At 46.7% G+C, this 12,705-nt stretch overlaps 1 protein-coding gene across 2 annotated transcripts in view; it reads left to right on the top strand.

Moving 5' to 3' along the window:
• LOC137588470 (zinc finger MIZ domain-containing protein 1-like) overlaps positions 1–12,705 on the top strand; it is an 84,274-nt gene that overhangs the window by 24,034 nt on the left and 47,535 nt on the right. The gene's annotated exons all lie outside the window — the stretch shown is intronic.

The following is a 12,705-nucleotide window of genomic DNA, read 5'->3' as shown; positions in this document are numbered from 1 at the left end:
AGATTCCACCCCCCGCCCCCGCTCAGGCAAACAAAGAGAGCAGAGGCTGCCACTTAATCAACGTTCAAAAACATTTAAGCCTATTAGACGGATTATTATCACCAGTCTGAGTGAACTCTAGTTCTGAAGAGAGTTCTGTTGGATGTAATAACGGGGGAGGCGTTTTGATGATTGGCCAAATTACCGCTTCACACCCAGGCACAATCCCAACTCCCTTGTTCCGCTGAGCGGCGTCGAGTCAAGTGGAAGTACTTTATTAAACAAGCGCACGGCGGAGAAGTGAGAGTGTAACATTCAACCCCAACACCCCGACGCCTGAATGACAAGCTGCTAAGCTGATAACGGGCGGCGGCGGCGATGGCGGTGGCGCTCCGTGGCTCCCACAGCGGGAGATTTAAAGGTGGAGAAAGGAAGAAAAAGGGAAATGGATCTTCTTGACGAACGCTTCCGGCCTGCTCGGGTTTTGTTCTTCTAATCAATCAAGGATTCAAGATTATAAATAAATGAAAACTTGACCCGGATGTTGTGTTACCATGGCGATGGAGGACGCTGTTGTTGCACCCTTTCATTCATTCATTCATTTATTTCACGAAACGCTTCTTCCGCTGTCGTGGATCACGGGGGTTGCTGGAGGACTTACAATCAAGAGGCGGGGTACACCCCAGATGCGTCGCCAGCGCATCGCAACACCACACAAAAGACCAACAACCACTTGTACACACACTCACACTTATGGATAATTTGGAACCGATCAATTCAGCTAAATTTTGTGTTTTTGGAGGTGAGAGGAAACTGGAGAACCCAACGCTCCGCTTATTTCCACCAAAATGTTTCCCATCATTCCTTGAAGTTTCCGTGTTGCTCAGAGATCCGTCGTGGACGTCCGGCAAACGAGTGCATCTGACATCTGAGATGCTTGCGTCCCGTCTCCGAGTGATCCTCTTCTCTTGTCGGAACCTTTTTTTAGATAAAACCCAACTGAGGGAATCTGAGGCGGAGATGTTCCTGGATGGTATTCCTCCCGTGCGATAGCGTGAGATAACGTTCCGGGGCGACAGCTGAATAATTAGCCCATTAGTCAGAGAAACGACGTGGATAAACATGACACCCGTCAAGGAAGCGCCTCTCGTTTTTTTGGCAGATATCCTCCCCATATCCGCCCCAGGAATCTTGTAAGTCTCTCCCACTTGTGGAGGAGCCTGAGGGTCGGGGTCAAGGGGGCGGAGCCTGAGCTATCCCAACGACCTGGATGTCTGACGAGCTAACTAGCTGTAGCCTAAACACCAAGTGGCGTTTTGTCATATTTAACACGCCTATAAGACCACCAGCAGGGCACCACTCGCCCGTCTCACCTGTCTTCACATTAGTTCATAACAAAGAAAAACGGCGACGCGCTCGCCGCTTCCTTTGATGGGAAAACTACACCTGGTATCCCCCTTTGACATGCCTTCCTCAGCTAACGCGTCAATTTCCTGCTCATTATGAAAAAGCCCTACAAGCCAACGCATTAATTACCAGCGCGGTGTAATACGTTAAAGAACACTTGGCATTGAGACGCGCTTGGCGTGAATGGTCCACCTTGAAGCCGCGTCTGCGATCAGATCTCATTAAGGAGCCTTTCTTCCTCCTCATTGTCGGCTTCCTCTTTGTCGTTGGAGGATGTTTCTCTGCTGGCGTGCGGGAGAGACGTTTCTGTTGTAGGATATAACTCAACAAGTTTGACTTGACTCCGCGCCGCTTCTGCTAAACGCCGTATTAGTAACGCGTCCGCAAACAGCAAAGGTCATAACAGCGATGGCAGGCTTGAATCAGTTCTTTAGCGGATCTGCTAGGAGGACACATTGAAGACCAGATCCTTGAAGATGAACAGGAATCAGAAGATATGGTGGAACCAATCAGGTGATGCCAGAGGAGGGGGGTAAGGATTGGGTACAGGGCGAAGGAAACGACCGTACATCAGAAACGGAACTTCATGTTTCAGGATTAAAACTGGACGATGAGGATGATGCTAATCCCGACGTTAATCCCAATGAAAGGGATGATTGAGTCATCAAGGCAAAGCAGCTGTTTCGTGCGCCGCCTCTAATGGCTGATGGCGACGGCGGCGGGTAAACGGCGGTGAAACATTCACGCACCTGGGGACAGCGAGGCGCTAATGAAGTCAAAACAAGACTTTTAACGGCTTTGTTTTGTCCTGAGATGAGATTAGCGCGGCCTTCGTTTGGCGATTCGCGCAGAAAGAGGCTGCTGGGTAGAGAATATTATTTCCATTTGGACGTAATCTAATTGGCTGGGGGGGTAATTGGTGCCACAGGTGCTCGGCCGGTTTTATCCGGACGGCAGAGGAGTTATTCCCAGGCGGAACAGTTGTCCATCCTGACCTCAGCGGCGAGGACAGAAAAGGCGAGAGGAGGAGCAGGAATGAGGCGATGAAGAGCAGGAGACAGGAGGAATATTTAGACAGCTGCACGTGGAGCGGATCGCTGTCAGCCGAGGGGGGAGTGGGCGGATATTTCCCCGAGCCCCGAGGCTGAAAGGAAGGGGCGTGGCCTGACTGTCCCGTACGGTACCGGCGCCGCCGTGAGTCAGCCGGTCACATGTCTGCAGCTGATTCACCCCAGGAGGTCGACTTGTGTCGTCTTCCTCACAATCGACGCAGTCTTCCGCCTCTAGCCGTCCATCGCTCGCCGTCATCTGGGGAGGGGGTGGGGGTGGGGTGTTTGACTCCTTTGTCGCCGCGTTCTGATGGAGACGCCGGGCTTTTCTCATGACTCTGAGGTTTCATTCCAGGGGGGGGCGGCATCAAACAGGCAGGCTGTCCTCGTGTCACGTGATGTCCTTTTGTGTCCCGTGCTGTCTTTAGGCTCCTCCCTAAACCAGCGACCACATTAAAGCTCCGCCTCCAGCCCCATCGCAGGCAAACGTATAGCACATAGACACACACACATTGACACACACACACAGATATGCACACACAAAAGGAGACACAAAGACACACACAGAGACCTGCGTTAATGAGCTTAAACATTTATTAGAGCAGGAAGTGAGGCGGTACAGATTAGAGCCTCGACTCTCGGTGTTTACATCTGTGCTGCTGCTGTTCAGCTTCAGCCTGACGTAGAGTTGTGTAGCACTCGTCGCCGGGTCGCTCCTGACCTCTAAGGGTCACACGGCACTGGGACGAATGGGAATGTGATCTCCGGCTGATGAAAACGGTTTAAATGATGCATTCAGGCACAATAAGATAAACAGAGTCAGTGTGAACGCTCCAAATCTGAAATCAGTTCAATCCGGTTCAGTCAGCTGCATTCATGGAAGTTATTCATTTTAATCGCATTTAACTTTAAGTCAGGTTTTATATTTTTACCTTTTAATTTTTAGAACGGATGGATCAATTTAAAAATAGATTAAGAATACATTTGATTGGATTTTAGGAGCATTCAGACACAATAGGTCAAAAACAAACAACAGTAAGGTGTTGTGTGTTTTTGTAATGAAGAAATCCGTAAATAAACAACAAGAGTGGGTTTTTCAGCAAAAAAAGCAAAATATAGTTATGAAGGAAATGAACAGAAATGAGGAGGAGGTAACAGATCGGGTACAAGTAGACTCTAAACTGCTCCCTGAGAGAAAATCTATTGATATGAGTGGATAAAAGTGGGAGCGATGACACCCGGGTGGGAACGGAGCGCCGATGCTGACGTCGGTCGGATTTCTCTCCCGACTGGGGAGCGTTCAAACAATCCGCTGTGTGTTTCCAGTCACATGGCTCTTGAGTGCCAGAGAGGCAGCGTGTACATCCTGGAATTTCCTGGAGCTTCGTAAACATAAACTGTCTTTGTTTGTCCCCGTCGCACACAGGAGGCTCTTTCAAAACGAGACTGCTAAGTCCAATTCCCGCACGAAAAACGTAATAAACTTCACATAAAATAGAAGGTGGATGTCATTTTTCTGATCGGCTCCATGCAGATGGAAAGTTAGCTGAGGTTTCTTCTTCTTCTTCACGGCGAGACGTCATCGCAGCGTTCTGCGAAACGACAGAGGAAGATGGAGCTAATTTTAAATTACATCGTCTGCAGAAGATCTCAAAAGAAGATCAGTTCCGGATCTCAAGCTTCCATGGCGCCGTTCGGCCCACGTGTTCACATAGATTCATAAAGTTTTAACATCCAAGAAACTTCTGAGAAGTTCTCAGTCGTTTGTGAAGGAATTCACTTTTTTTTTTACACATACGAGATGCTAATGCTAAAGTCCTTATTAACAAAACCGGGTTTGGAGCACTTTTTTTTAGCTGGACTGAAGGAACATCACGGAGGTAATATTTAGCGTATTTCATTCTGACTTTGACTCACGCTTGCGGTTACTCCTGATTTCAGATGGAAGAGAAAAACAGAAGGAAGTGTGTGACTCAACCTAACTTCTCCTTTGTCGATCGTCTCATCCTGGACGAGAAAATATATTTACAGAGGCGGATTAAGGCCTAGTTCAAGTTCCAGAATGCACTTTAATCCCATTTATCTCACTGAAACGCATATTTTTTAGCAGTTAAACTAAAGCCATTAATGCGTGAGTGGCTGGAGGATGGCAATGCATTAAATCATTATTGAAGTGTGTGTATGTGTGTGTGTGTGTGTGTGTGAGTGTGTGCTGTAATTGATTGGGGGTGTTAAAGTCAGGGTTCAATGGATGCTCCGATCAAATACTCGGTTAAAGACTGAAGAAAGATCGACTGCGTTTGAGGCTCTAAGCGGATCCGTGTGCGTTTTAGCTCCATTTCATGTTTAATATGCGTATATATAGTTTATACATAGTTTATATATAGTTTGTATCTATTTATATCTAAACTATGAAGACAAATGTTTGGATGTGTTGCGCTGGCATAAAACGAAACGGCCCACATTTCAACCTCCGGATGTTTCCGTGTCTCCTGTCGCTAATCTCCTTTTTAGCCGCCATCTAACACAATTTCATGGTGTTGATAGTGAATCTAAAAATTCAATAGCTGCTCATGTATGCCGGGATTATAATTTGGAGTCTCTGTGGGGGATGTAGGTCAGCTGAAAGGCTCTATTTCCTCAAATATTGTAATCCCCATTTGTTCTGCTTTTCCAGCAGCTTTGAGGTCTCTGTCAGACGCCGACGCCCCGGGCGGGACGGTGGCTCCGAACGCCGCCGTCTTGTTTCCAGATGATTTATCTAGTCATTCTGTACCGCCGTCTGTTTTCAGATATTTGTTGGCTGGATTACGTAAAAACCACCTGATGGATGCTGATGAAACTTGGAAGTTTGAGCCAGATGTGAAACTGTCAGATTCTTGGGAACATTTTTCCATCCAGAAGGTCACGTTTGTGGTGGAACTGGGGAACGGTCGGGGGGTCGGGCAGGATATTCCCAGTTAACCTCGCCGTAGCTCCACTCAGGGAAAGGAAGTCATCCATTCAGGGGGGGATAAACCAGTTTACCTCTCATTGATTAAAAAAACTGATCCCGCCATCAAACTGTTCCGCTAATTTGGCCGTCCTCAGCCGAACTCCTCCGGCGAACGTTTCTCTGAGCTGCAGGAATAGTTTTGTGAAGCCAAGCATGAACATAAAAAATTGATTTGTTTATATATCATTTCAGCGTAATAGCTTCGTGCTCCGATTCAGTGACAAACCCTGATTTACTTTGCAGAAGAGGGGGAAAAAAACCAAACAGGGGGTTGTGGGGAGGATTACTCCTCACTGACGGGCTCATATTCGGCTCCTGTGTTGTATAAACCTGATAACAAGTATGGCACAAGACACAGCTTCTTTTTTTTTTTTTTTTTCCCCAACAAAACTCATTATGCCGGATCAATGTTCCCCAGAGAAACAGCAGACTCAAACGCCACACACCGAGATGGAGGAGGGTGTCGAAATGTGGAACAGCCCCAGGCTGCTTTTTGATGGTTCAGAAGGCCGAGGTACATACCACACACCTGCAATTAGGTGGATGCTTTTATTCAGCTGGCAGAATGCATCTGTCACACACACGCACGCACACACACACACACAGGCTAAAACAATCAGCGTTTGTTTGCCCACTTCATTCACCACCCAATAAAAACAGAGGTGGATCTAAAATGTACAGTTTAGAGCGTAAACATCCCAAAAAGCGTTGCTTCACTGCAGAAATTATTGTTTGCAAAAAAGTTGGGGCGCCGAACTTTAAGAGCAGCAACGACATTAACCCGTTTAATCAATCGGTATCAGCACTTAGTATCCAGAAAAACAAGGCGCTATTGCGGCTACGGTCTGATAATTTTTATATTAAATGTTTTTATTCTGATTTATTGCACAGTAACATGATCTTATGTGCTTTCAATGTTTTACTAGTGATTTTAGGATTCCAGTATTTGTGGCAGTGGAGTGAAATGATGTAAACTTGATTTTTATTTTTCTTCATAATTTTTTATATACAGTAATCCCTCGCTTATTTGGCTGCCAGCATCTTCTGTTTTAAGACAGACTTGATGCTACTGGCGTGTTTTTGCAGTTTTATTGTTATTGATCATTTATTTTAGAGCGAAACAAACCAATCCTGTGACTCCACTTCAGCAGGAAAATCTGTAAAAACCAAACAGGTTAAGAACGACGACCCCTCCAACCACCATCACCTTTGTGCCCTTTCATACAAAAAGGTGAGGTTAAAAGCGCTCCCACCTCAAACAGACTTAATCTACTATCTCTGGTGACCCCTGCGACCCTTTCCCGACCCTCCTACCCCCACCCCACCCTCAGCAGCGCCGCAGCTCCAACTCCTGTTTGGCATCATTTGTGGCTCTAAATACCTCCATCCAGATCAAAACATAGCGTGTGGATGAATCCACATTAGCAGAGTTTGCCTCGCAGCGCCGGCGGTGGATGTGTGTGTGTGTGTGTGTGCGCTCTGAAGTAGGTCATTGATTTGGAACCTAGACTCTGATTACGTGCTGGCCTAGAAATGGGCTATAATCGGTGTCTCTCATACCAATACAGCTTTTCATAAGTGGCAGATATTTCAAGGTCAGGACAACAGTTTGCGTCTCGAGCAGACGTCATTTATTTTCCCGGGTTTAACGGATCCGTTCTTCTGGAATCATTTTCTTCTTGTGCGTTTTTACGATGCATTACCACCAGGTGAAGAAAAAAAAAGAAACCAAAACGTTGAATATCATGTTCATCTCTCTTCATAGGGATGGGAGGATGCCAGATCTGCAGGCATGCCCCGTTCTGCCCCTGGTAGGGGCGCGATGCGCTCACTGGGATGCCATTTGAGACAATAATGTAAATATTCGTGGTCTTTGAACAAGACGGGACGTGATCTAATCTGCGTCTCTGCAAAGAGTTTTCTCCTCGACCGTGTTGGATTAAATCCTGCAGTGGGAATTAGCTGTCAGCTAGCATCGTGACGGCTCCTGTGCAGCTGGAAGCGGGAATCGGCGTGGTTTCGTTAACGTGGCGGCGTCTCGATTCGTCTGCTTGTGTTTGGGCTGGTAGAACTCCATGTACTCTCTTTGTGGTGATTAGAGGAGTTTAAAAGGGCATGTTTGTGTACTTCCTGTTCTCTTCCCTTCGTCCCGACCCGCGTCGGGTCAAGAACAAACATTGGGAGCATGAAAGCATGAATGGAGGTTTGAAGGAAGCTGGTGCAAAAAGTGTTTTCAGGGCGACATGGGGAAACGGCTCAGAATCGGGAGTTTGCATATCATCCTTTTGTATGAGAGCAGCGGTCCCTCCTCCTCTTCCTCTTCTTCCTCCTCCTCCTCCTCCTCCCCTCTGAGCATCCCACATGAAAGCTCCTCAGCAGCGTGCGCCTGTTTAAATGAGCCCTCGCCATGTTTGCATTTGTTTAGACAGAGAGGCAGAAACCAACAAGCAAGCAGAGACAAAATCCCATCATAGGGAGGGGAAGAAAAAAAAAAAAAGCATTAGCAGCAACAGCTGCAGGCTGTGGCTCCGGGAGGAAGAGGAGGAAGAGGAGGAGGAGAACAATTGACCAGAAGCGACACGGGAAAGAGAGGTGACCTGATTGCTCAGCTGGCCAAGAGAACGGGAAGGAAGCAGCAGGAGAGGCTGGTCGCTTCGGTCTGGACGGGCTCTCCGCTGCTTCTGGTGGGTCCCTCTGAGGCCTTCCTCCTCCTCTTCCTCCTCCTCCTCCTCCTCCTCCCTCCCGCACTGCTGCCTGTCACGGCTCACTACATCGGAACAAAATGATCAGCTCTCACCTCCTTGTGAGCACGGGTCATCATGGTAGCCATGCAAAGGCTGGGCCCTTTGTATTAGATAGGGATCAGTGATATCTGGGGGGAGGAAGACGAGGAGGAGGAGGAGGAGGAGGAGCAGCCAGACGCAGGAGACAAATATAAAAGCGTGTTTTCATTCTTATTATTTTATTACAGCCACGGCTGCGAGGTTTACCAATTTTGCGGCGCCATTAATTCCATCTTGTGGAGGAGTTATCGGCGGTTTGATTGGTCTCTCCAGGAGGAAGCGGCGCTTTCACACTTCCTGTTGCTCATAATGTAATTAATTCTAATCGCAATCATAGTAATAGCTTTTCACATCAAATACCCAAGAGCAGTGCTAACAAAATAATCCATTCCTGTGAAAAACTCCCTCCTCCTCCCTCCTCCCAGTCAGTTGGACGTGGGGGGGGGTCAGAAAACAGAAGGACCTGCACATTTGCATACCTTTTTAGCATGTGGCTGAGGGAGCCTTTATTAAATTCGACACCCCCCTTGTGTGTGTGCATGTGTGTGTGTGTGTGTGTGTGTGTGTTGGGGGGGGGGGTTAGGCTAAACCATTGGGAGGGGGTTGCTGATCTCATCTTGGAGACAGGAGGCACCATCTGAGCCTGCAGACGGACTTTGTTTCCAGACACGAGGACGAGGGGGCAGCAACAGCGAAGTCGTTTTCCAACGCTGACCCCAGTCTGCTGGTGGAGAAGGGGTCAGCAGCGGGGGGTTGTGTGTGTGTGTGTGGGGGGTGAGGGGTACAGGATGTTTTTAGGGACAAATAAGTGCAATTTTTATGACTGTTTAAGCTCTCAAACCAAAAACTAAACTAAAAAGTTGTTTTTTTTCTCCAACTTCTAAAAATCAAGATTTTCCACTTTTCTGTTTAAATAATTATAATTTGAAATAAAGAAATCAAAGAAATCAATTTTATTCCCCCGTAGAGAAAATTACTTGTCCACTCTAGAGTTAGTTCTTGTTAGACACACACACACACACACACACACACACACACACACACACACACACACACACACACACACAAGCACGCACAGGGGCCCTGTAAGCATGTAAGAGTGGCCCCAATGAGCAGCTTATAAATGAGATGGTGCTTTGCTCAAGGGCACCCCGGCAGTGCTCGGGGTAAACTGACACCTCTCCACTTACAGTTCACACTTGGAAATTTTTAGTCCAAGTGGGCCTTGAATCAACCTCTGAATCTATTTTTGGTGTTTGACTCCTTTTCTCCTCTCAACACAACATCGATGACAAAAAAATAAATAAATAAAAGAATCAAGACCTTCTAATCAGCAGCGCCCAGACTGCTTGTTAGCCTTCTGTGTGAATAAGAGACAGTGTGTGTACCTGTGTGTACCTGTGTGTAATACAGCTGAGGAAGACGAGCTGTCGGTATCTGTCGGAGCAAGCCGAGGCAGCTTGTGGTCGGTGGGAGGCGTCCAACATAATGGATGGATTACAGGTTAGCCGTCAGTTAGCGCCATTAGCCCTCCACCGTCTGCTCCCAGTGATTCATTTTTTTCAGATGACATGAAAAATCATTTAAGTTTGATAAAACAGGCAACATCTCCATTCCTGTGTGACTTTATTATTTCTTTAGAGCTGTAATATATCAATAAAAACATTAGAAAATACGTATTTAGACATTTAGATGTCGAGAAGAAAGGAAGGAAACAACTATTTCACCCAAAAAATCAAATCAAATCAATTTTTTACAGGATAAAATCTACATTTAATTACTAGGTCTTTTTTATCGGTGCACTAAACATAAATCCAACTCCACTTCTCATCATATACTTCATTTGATATTTTTACTGATGTCTTCTTTTAGCCAGCCTAAAAAAAAAAATGTCGGGACGTTTAGCATTCTACTTTTCTTGTGCAGAGTAACTGAAGCTGTTTGAGCTTTAAAAATAATTTGATCCCCAGAAAGTGTAGGGAGCACATCGACACTCACAACACTTGTGGTAACCAAAAAATACCCTCACTCTCAGTGTTTTTGTAAGCCCCACCTTAGCATTTGGCGCACCCAAGGCTAAGGGGGATGGGAGAACAAGTATGAAGTGAAGAAATATCACAGATGTTAGCCTGCATGAACTCCTTCCCCTTTACAGGCTTCCTGCTCAATATGGCCTCTTCAGCCCCCGTTTTTTTCCCCACACTCTCCCTGCAAAAAGACAAATGACTTCTTCTAATCTAATTTCATCTGCAGCATGCGAGGGTCTGCCTCCACGCCTGCCGGTCAGTTGAGTTTGTGTCGACGCTGTGCAGATTCCTGGAGCCCAGTCGGCTCCGTTTCTACCCACAGAGTCCTGACTTTTTTACTCAAAGAGTATTTTCTGTGGAAAAGTCCACTTTCGGTTTCTGACTTGTTTTTGTGCCCATATGAGAACGGGGTTTTCTTTCTTGCACCACATGCTGCAAGGGCCAGTTGTCTTTGGACTCCAGTGGAAACAGCAGGGTTAGGGTTTCAGTCTATACTGCGTGTCTGACGGGGGTCACAGTTGCGTGACATGCCAAACCCAGTCTGGTGGTGGTGGCGGCGGCGGTGCTGTCACTCATTTTGCCACGAGTCGGGCCAACCCGTCCCGTCATCCTCTGGAGAATCTCCTGTTTAATTTGTTCAAAGCAAGCAAAGCCGAGACACTTTGCGTTGCTCCAGACCGATGAAGGGCAGGAAGTGGCGGAGTGTCTGTGATTATTTGGCCTTTTGCTATTTCCCCAGGGAAACGTTGCTGCTTCATGCCTGGTGAAGTCTTTGCCATGACCAGGAGGGACCTTTGATTGGTTCCTGATGTGTGGACGGCATCCGTGTCCACAGCAATTTATCCAGAGGATATTAAATGACCTAATGGCCATGCTCTTTGCACGGAACCCACGTCCATGTGTAAGGTGTTGCCACGTCTACCCAAAGTCCTGCCTGTGTTTGTCTACACATTCCGTTTTCAAGCCACCGTTTCAACGGGCTGGACACTTTTAATGAATCCTAGGCGAAGCGGTCGGGAGGCGTTGCAGTAAAAGCTGTGCTGCATCAACGCCGGCCTCTCTTTCTCTTCCCCCAACAGGAACTGGCTAATTTCCTGAACTTGATATACCATTTGGTGGACACAGAGGGAAACATCTGAGAGAGGTGGATCTCGGAGAAGTCTCCACTTTAAAAGGCCTAATGAGTGTTCAAATCTCTGGGCCGACGCTTTTTAATGTCTAACAGGTGACGCGGGAGCTTTTTGGAGGGGAAGGAGGGCGGTCAGGAAATTAAAGCTTTGCAGCATAAAGGAGAGAAAGGGGTTTTTCAGAAGGAGGGGAGTGGGTTCTACAGGTTCCTTTCGTGCTAAGTCGTATCCTCATTTATAGGTTTTCACCTGCAAAGCCACCAGTGTGCAGCATTCAAACACTTTGATGCTTATCTGGACTCAGTCTTGATTTATGGAGAGAGTTGTTTTCTCTCGTGTCAAAGGTCACAACCTTAGCTGGAGGTCTTCTGATGGTTGGCAGTTTGACCCTCTTTCCTGAGGGACTGACCTCTTCCCCCCTTTTCTTTGCCATGCTTTCCTTTCCTGGTCATCCTACAAGGTGATTAACACATGTAGCTTCCTCCTTTGGTGTAGACAAACTCTCCTTGATAGTCTTGATAGTCTTTGAAGGCGATGTCGGTTTTTAGCAGGATAACCTAAAGAAACGACTGAAACTGTTTGGTGCAAATCTGTTTAAAGGTGAGATTTAGTCTTTTGCACGAAAATGGATTCTTGTTAAACTTGGTCTTTGGTCAGGTTAGCTCAACACAAGGTGTGGTGGACGTTTGCGCTCTCCCAAGTGCCCTTCTGGTTGCCTTTGTGCCGGTGCAATAAAAAAGGAATAATTTCCAGACAAAGCACTTGTCTGCCTTTGTACAGCTCAAGCATTAAACTTGTGCAGAGTATTACTTGAGCCTATTGATCGGAGTCCTCTGCAGTAGAGAGGCCAGTGTGCAAAATCAATGCTTTATTTTCTCCTAGGCCGGTCGTATTCATGCTTGTCGGTGAAAATGAGAGGAAAACAAGGGAGAACTCATTTACTTCCACTGTATTTCTTCCTCTCCATCGACTTCAGAGGCTCATTTTGCTAAATTTGGTCTCGTTCCCTGTTGTCTCTCAGGCCCTTGCTTCCTCGTCACTCCTTATCTCCATCTCATTCAGGAGTCCACCTCTCGTGTGTGTGTGTTCATGGTGTAGCTTGTGTAAGGTTGTGTGTGTGTGTGTGGAGGTTTTTATTGCTGTATCATCTACACCCATGAGGCAACTAGATCTGTCCTTTAATTGATTATTTAGTCGATAAAACGTAGAAAAATACTCGTCACATTTTCCTAGAGTTCTTGCTGACATCATCGGATACGAGTTCCCAGAGAAAGCCAGCAAACGCTCAGGAAGTGCAGCAGATTATTTTCACATCTCCTTTAAAAATCATAATCAAGG

Source organism: Antennarius striatus, chromosome 21, assembly GCF_040054535.1.
Source record: "Antennarius striatus isolate MH-2024 chromosome 21, ASM4005453v1, whole genome shotgun sequence".
NCBI lineage: Eukaryota > Metazoa > Chordata > Actinopteri > Lophiiformes > Antennariidae > Antennarius > Antennarius striatus.
Note: the sequence above shows the minus strand (reverse complement) of the source record. Positions and strands in the feature narration are given on the sequence as shown.